Source organism: Osmerus mordax, chromosome 16 (genome assembly GCF_038355195.1).
Source record: "Osmerus mordax isolate fOsmMor3 chromosome 16, fOsmMor3.pri, whole genome shotgun sequence".
Taxonomy (NCBI): domain Eukaryota; kingdom Metazoa; phylum Chordata; class Actinopteri; order Osmeriformes; family Osmeridae; genus Osmerus; species Osmerus mordax.
The window spans coordinates 1,109,982-1,117,980 of record NC_090065.1 but is presented as its reverse complement, the minus strand read 5'-3'; the positions used below and the strand labels follow the sequence as shown (position 1 = coordinate 1,117,980).

Sequence of the window (7,999 nt, the reverse complement as noted above, 5' to 3'; positions counted from 1 at the left end):
CACACACACACAGTGCACACACACAGCAATTTGAAAGAGTCATACAGCTCATCCATCGCCCACACGTTAGGCCTGACCTGACTGAACCTCCAGGTGAGAGAGAGAGAGAGAGAGACAGAGAGAGAGAGAGACAGAGACAGAGACAGAGAGAGAGAGAGAGAGAGAGAGAGAGAGAGAGAGAGAGAGACAGAGACAGAGACAGAGACAGAGACAGAGAAGAACTCTTGACTCACAGCAGGACTACAAAGACCAAAAGTCTTCAGCCTTCTTTGAAGTCGCTAAAGAGGGAACAACTGATGTCATGTTCCTCAGAGCTTTCACCATTAACCCTGGGTCAGGGGTCAGGGGTCATGGGGGAGGTTGGGGAAAGTGACTCACACTACAGATACTAACACTGTAGGCTTCACCAGGGGGGTTCACAACAGTGAGACACACAAACCCACACAGAGAGTTTCACATGGGAGAGGAGAGACCATAGGGGAGGGAAGGACAGAGAGAGACCATAGGGGAGGGGAGGAGAGAGAGAGGAGAGACCATAGGGGAGGGGAGGACAGAGAGAGGAGAGACCATAGGGGAGGGGAGGACAGAGAGAGGAGAGACATAGGGGAGGGGAGGACAGAGAGAGGAGAGACCATAGGGGAGGGGAGGACAGAGAGAGACCATAGGGGAGGGAAGGACAGAGAGAGACCATAGGGGAGGGGAGGACAGAGAGAGACCATAGGGGAGGGGAGGAGGAGAAGAGGAGAGGAGAGACCATAGGGGAGGGAAGGACAGAGAGAGACCATAGGGGAGGGGAGGAGAGAGAGAGGAGAGACCATAGGGGAGGGGAGGACAGAGAGAGGAGAGACCATAGGGGAGGGGAGGACAGAGAGAGGAGAGACCATAGGGGAGGGGAGGAGAGAGAGAGGAGAGACCATAGGGGAGGGGAGGACAGAGAGAGGAGAGACCATAGGGGAGGGGAGGACAGAGAGAGGAGAGGACCATAGGGGAGGGGAGGACAGAGAGAGACCATAGGGGAGGGAAGGACAGAGAGAGACCATAGGGGAGGGGAGGACAGAGAGAGACCATAGGGGAGGGGAGGAGAGAGAGAGGAGAGACCATAGGGGAGGGAAGGACAGAGAGAGACCATAGGGGAGGGGAGGAGAGAGAGAGGAGAGACCATAGGGGAGGGGAGGACAGAGAGAGGAGAGACCATAGGGGAGGGGAGGACAGAGAGAGACCATAGGGGAGGGAAGGACAGAGAGAGACCATATTGGAGGGGAGGAGAGAGAGAGGAGAGACCATAGGGGAGGGAAGGACAGAGAGAGACCATAGGGGAGGGGAGGAGAGAGAGAGGAGAGACCATAGGGGAGGGGAGGACAGAGAGAGGAGAGACCATAGGGGAGGGGAGGACAGAGAGAGGAGAGACCATAGGGGAGGGGAGGACAGAGAGAGGAGAGACCATAGGGGAGGGGAGAGAGAGGAGAGACCATAGGGGATGGAAGGACAGAGAGGAGAGACCATAGGGGAGGGAAGGAGAGAGAGAGGAGAGACCATAGGGGAGGGGAGGAGAGAGAGAGGAGGGGAGGAGAGAGGGGGAGGACAGAGAGAGGAGGAGGGGAGGAGGAGAGAGGAGGGGAGGAGAGAGAGAGGAGGGGAGGACAGAGAGAGGAGAGGGGAGACCATAGGGGAGGGGAGTGGAGGAGAGAGGGGGAAGACAGAGAGAGGAGGGGAGGAGAGAGGAGAGGGGAGACCATAGGGGAGGAGAGAGAGGGGGAAGACAGGGAGAGGGGGGAGGACAGGGAGAGGAGACCATAGGGGAGGGGAGGCTCCAGTAGACAATAGTTTCAGTGTTTTAGAACCTGAAGGAAACGAGGGAGGACATGTCAACTGTTTATTGATTCACCTTTCCTCTGAACCCTCTCCTCCTCCTCTACCCCCTCTCCCCTATCCTCCCCTACCCTCTCCTCCCCCTCTTTCCCCCTCCCCTCCCCTCCCCTCTCCTCCTCCTCCTCTTCGCCCTCCCCTCTCCTCTTTCCCCTCCCCTCATCTCCTCTCCCCCCTCCTGTCGACAGTGATAACATTTCCTGGTGGATGTGTGGAGGATAAAAAGAACCATCTGGACGATATAAAAAAAGATAAGAAGAGAGAGTGAAGAGGGTATGAAGAGAGGGAGACAGGAGAGGTACCTGAGAGAGACAGGAGAGGTACCTGAGAGAGACAGGAGAGGTACCTGAGAGAGACAGGAGAGGTACAGGAGAGAGACAGGAGAGGTACAGGAGAGAGACAGGAGAGGTACCTGAGAGAGACAGGAGAGAGACAGGAGAGGTACCTGAGAGAGACAGGAGAGGTACAGGAGAGAGACAGGAGAGGTACAGGAGAGAGACAGGAGAGGTACCTGAGAGAGACAGGAGAGAGACAGGAGAGGTACCTGAGAGAGACAGGAGAGGTACAGGAGAGAGACAGGAGAGGTACAGGAGAGAGACAGGAGAGGTACAGGAGAGAGACAGGAGAGGTACCTGAGAGAGACAGGAGAGGTACCTGAGAGAGACTGGAGAGGTACAGGAGAGAAACAGGAGAGGTACATGAGAGAGACAGGAGAGGTACATGAGGGCCCTGTAACACTGTTGGAGGAGACAGAGGAGGGTGTGTCAACTCAGTCGCAGAGGGAGGGGGAGGGAGGAAGGGAGGGGAGCGAGGGAGCATGGAGGCATGGGAGCATGGGAGGGAGGGTATCAGCACTATTCAGATAGGAACAACATCTGCCTTCCTGACAGAACAACACCAGAGAGATGCTGTAAGGGCAGATGCACAACACACACGTGCAAAAAAGCACATTCACAATGATCACACGTGCACATGCTACCTACACACACACGCCATCTACACACACATGCTATCTACAAACACACGCACACACATGCTATCTACACACACACACACACACACACACACACACACACACACACACACAGGCCCCTGGTCTATTTTGGGTCGAGAGGCTAAGGATCAGCAGTTCTCAAGGTCTTATCAGGTTATCAGACTGGACCAGTAGCACAGTTACAGGAGCACATGCTACAGCAGAAACATGCTACAGCAGAAACATGCTACAGCAGAAACATGCTACAGGAGCACATGCTACAGCAGAAACATGCTACAGCAGAAACAGGCTACAGCAGAAACACGCTACAGCAGAAACAGGCTACAGCAGAAACAGGCTACAGCAGAAACATGCTACAGCAGAAACAGGCTACAGCAGAAACAGGCTACAGCAGAAACATGCTACAGCAGAAACATGCTACAGCAGAAACAGGCTACAGCAGAAACATGCTACAGCAGAAACAGGCTACAGCAGAAACATGCTACAGCAGAAACAGGCTACAGCAGAAACAGGCTACAGCAGAAACATGCTACAGCAGAAACAGGCTACAGCAGAAACAGGCTACAGCAGAAACATGCTACAGCAGAAACATGCTACAGCAGAAACAGGCTACAGCAGAAACACGCTACAGCAGAAACAGGCTGCAGCAGAAACAGGCTACAGCAGAAACACGCTACAGCAGAAACAGGCTGCAGCAGAAACAGGCTACAGCAGAAACAGGCTACAGCAGAAACAGGCTACAGCAGAAACAGGCTACAGCAGAACGGAAGGTAGAGGGTAGACGCCCCTGCTCTAGAGAGACCAGACACCCCTCTGTGTCTGGTCTCCACCCCCCCCACCCTCCACCCCCATCTCCCTTTCTCCCCCTCTCTCTCTGTCTCTCTCTCCCTAAGGACAGAGGTCACTCTACCAAACAGAGGTTTCATATCACAGACAGGACCTAGTCAATCAGGTCAAATCCCTTCCAACCCAGTGGCATCAGGAAATGAATTATTGACGGAGTTGATATGGAGTTGCTATGGAGGGCCGACCCCCTCCAGACCATAATATCACTCAGATAGACCATAATAACCCGCTGATCACTTCCTGGAAAAACATTTCTAAGTGTTGTCTCATGTTACTATGCCAACCGCAATGTGGGAAAGAGGAGCAGGGAGAAGAGAGGAATCCTCCTCTTTTACACCTCCTCTCTCTCTCCCCCTCTCTCTCTTCTCCCCCTCTCTCTCTCTCTCTCTCTTTCTCTCTCTCTTCTCCTCCTCTCTCCCTCTCTTCTCCTCCTCTCTCTCCCTCCCCTCTCTCTCTTCTCCTCTCTCCCCCCCTCTCTCTCTTCTCCTCCTCTCTCCCCCCCCCTCTCTCTCTCTCTCTCTCTCTCTCTCTCTTCTCCTCCTCTCTCCCCTCTCTCTCTTCTCCTCCTCTCTCTCCCCCTCTCTCTCTTCTCCTCCTCTCTCTCCCCCTCTCTCTCTTCTCCTCCTCTCTCTCTCTCTCCTCCTCCTCTCTCCCCCTCTCTCTCTCTCTTCTCCTCCTCTCTCTCTCCCTCTCTCTCTTCTCCTCCTCCTCTCTCTCCCCCTCTCTCTCTTCTCCTCCTCTCTCCCCCTCTCTCTCTCTTCTCCTCCTCTCTCCCCCTCTCTCTCTCTCTCTCTCTCTTCTCCTCTCTCCCTCTCTCTCTTTCTCTTCTCCTCCTAGCACCAGCCATGACGTCAGAGAATCAGAACAGTAGAACAGAGAGGAGAACTCTAGAACTAAAACTGTAGAACCGCCAAACACTCCAGAACTAGAACATGGAAGTCAGCCTTCAGTGGGTCTGTAAGGGCTGGCACTGCAGACCTCCTGGCATTCACCACGGAAAATCCCTTTCCCTCCCCCCCTCTCTCTCTCTCTTTCTCCTCTCTCCCCCTCCCTCTCTCTCTCTCTTTCTCCCTCTCTCCCCCCTCCCTCCCCCCCTCTCTTTCTCCCTCTCTCTCTCTCTCTCTCTTTCTCCCTCTCTCCCCCCTCCCTCTCTCTCTTTCTCCCTCTCTCCCCCCTCCCTCTCTCTCTCTCTCTCTCTCTTTCTCTTTCTCCCTCTCTCCCCCCTCCCTCTCTCTCCATCACTTGTTTCTCTGTCTGTGCGTGTCTGTGTTTCTCTCTCTGTCTGTCTCTCCTCTCAATTTCTAGTTCTTTCTTTGCCTGTCTCACTCTCTCTATTGATCTGTTTTCTCATCTGTGTGTGTCTCCTGACAGACTGTCTCTCTCTTACAGTCCCCAGAAAGACTGTTTCTCTCTCCGTCTCCAGAAAGACTGTCTCTGTCTCTCTCTCTCTCTGTAGACAGACAGTCTGAACATCCTTATGAAGACAGTAAGCAGGACCAGTGACGTAACCAGTCCAGCTGGTTACCATGGTGAAGTGGAGGGGTGGGGCTTGAAAAGGAGGCAGACTGACCACCATGAACCAGCATGTGTTTCTACACACATACACACACACACACACACACACACGCACACGCACACCTGCATTCAGATGTTGACACACAAGCAAACACAAGCACAGGCCATGACATGTGGCAGAGCCACACACACACACACACACACACAGAGAAGAGATGGATATACACTGCACACACACACAGAGAGCAAAGCAGGCCCCTTCACCCTCACGTGTGAGGCTCCGCCCACGGTGTCAGGGTAACAAAGCCATGGCTTTGCCGTTGCCATTCATCACCTCCAACTTTCATCTCCCTCTCTTTAGACCCCGCGGCGCTCGAGACCCAAACACCGACCACGACAGAAGGTCTCGTGCGGGTGACATTTACAACCATCGCTGGGCTCCTTGTTGCGCAATAACCACCATGTAGCACTAGTGAAAAAATACAGAACGTTATCTTTTTTGTTCAAACTTTTTTTTCAACCTTGATTGAAGGGGTATTTTTCTCATACTAGCTCACGTAACGCTCCAAGTTCTAGACTGTGTCAGCTGTATCCGTTGACTTGTACGCCAGTGGAGCTGTGAGCGTTAGTATTGATGTCGTTGTAAGTAGACAATCACACATTCATCACCCACACAATGACCCGTCTGACCAGCGTGAGCATTGGGGTCTGTTTGGACGGACTTGTGGCACAACATCGACTTAGGGTGACTCGGTACAAGACTGAAAATCAGGGCGAAATTACCAACAACCCAACACAGGCGAAGGTTGTGGCGGTATATTATTCAATGTTCTGTTAAAAACGACATTCAAACCTCTTCGGCAATGGAGGCCCTTCTCTTACCTTGTTTCTTAACTCTGCCGTCAGTCCGTAAACGGGTCCCTTGTTAAACTGAGTCATTTTCCCGTTTTAAGTCAGTCGGTTTGCAACTAAAAGTTGCGTTTTCTTTGGTGTCTTTTTTGTTACAGAGGTGCAAGTTTCGTGAGCATGCGTAAAAAGAGACAGGTTAAATCCGTCTGGTTCACCCGTAACCGAAAAGTGCAGCTCGCGAGGCTAAGTACAGATGGGTAAAACGAAAAGCGTTTGCTCAGAAAAGTTCTCTCGCGCTGCGAATCTTCTTCTCGACCAAAAAAAAAAAAAAAAAAACCTCGGCAGAGGACCAAGGATTGTCCAATCAGCATGCGCGGTGGCTTTCCAGGCGTCACTAGGTAAGGGCTTTTTCGGTCCTACTGTATAACCGAGTATCATCCCGGTGTGCACGAGTGTAAGAACATGTTCACTCAGACACTTCCAACGAGACGTAGCCTACTGGGGGGATTTGAACCCCCCGATCTCTTGATCTGCAGCCAAACGATCTACCTCAGTTATAGCCATAACCATTAAGAAAGTTAAAAATGCCTGTTACAAATCGAGAGGCGTTATCGGGAAAACCTCCATGTTACAAAACAGTTTCAGTCAAAGTTTAAGATGCCAAAACGGACATGATCATGTATGTTTGTGTTGCTATACAGTCTATTCCGATTATATGTTATTCTTATGACACACACACGTAGTACATCTTTATGTAGCCTGTATAGTCTTATTGAAGTTATGAAGTTATGACAGAAACACACACTCTGGGAGCCTCCAGCTCTGTTTGGGTTATTTTCAGGATGAGCAGTTTCTGCCAGCAAGTTTCCATTGTGGACCTCCTTCCTGTTTATGGTGACCAAGGTCCCCTAGCTATGTGTGTGTGTGTTTGGAAGGAGTGTATGTGTGTGTATGTGTGTCTAGGGGGGTGGTATGTGGGAGAGTGGTGGTGTGTGTGTGTGTGGGGGGGGAGAGAGGTATGTGGGAGAGGGTGGTGTGTGTGTGTGTGGGGGGGGGGGGGGGGGGGGGGGGGGGAGGTATGTGGGAGAGGGTGGTGTGTGTGTGTGTGAGTTTGTGTGTCCTGACAGGGTGGTCTGTACATTCTGTTAAGTCATTTACCTACAGGACTCAGGAGGGCATTGACTCCCCAAGTTCTCCACCCTTCCCCTCTTTTCCTTCTCCTCTCTCTCCTCACCCCTCTCTCTTCCTCTCCTCTCCTCTCCTCAACCCAGCCAGGAAATGAACCAGGACATGAACATATTATCCAGGAAATTAACCAGGATATGAACATATTAACCAGGAAATGAACCAGGATATGAACATATTATCCAGGAAATAAACCAGGATATGAACATATTAACCAGGAAATGAACCAGGATATGAACATATTAACCAGGAAATTAACCAGGATATGAACATATTAACCAGGAAATGAACCAGGATATGAACATATTAACCAGGAAATAAACCAGGATATGAACATATTAACCAGGAAATGAACCCGTATATGACTCAGTGATCCAGACCTGGCTCAGGGGAGATGGCCATGGATCGCACCTGAGAGAGGGGGAGAGAAGAAGAGACAGAGAGGGAGATAGAGGCTGAGGCAGATAGAGGCTGAGGGAGATAGGAAGAGATCAGAGGAAAACATACAATATTTCCTTGTCATGTTCACACGTATTGGCACAAGCAGACAAGCCACAAAGATACACACATAAAACATACATCAACCAGGAAGAGCTCCGCTCCATCTCAGACCCTCCTAAGGATTGTGGGAGTTGGAGAACTAATCTCAGGACGTTAAGATCCTACATGGTCATCGTTACATCTCTGGGTATGCCAAGTAACCCACGATACACACAAACACATGCACGTACACACTCATGCACA

General features: G+C 51.6%; 1 pseudogene; it reads right to left on the bottom strand.

The window, feature by feature from the left end:
* LOC136958766 (calponin-3-like) overlaps positions 1–6,390 on the bottom strand; it is a 9,750-nt pseudogene extending 3,360 nt beyond the window's left edge.
* Positions 6,391–7,999: the final 1,609 nt, after the last annotated feature.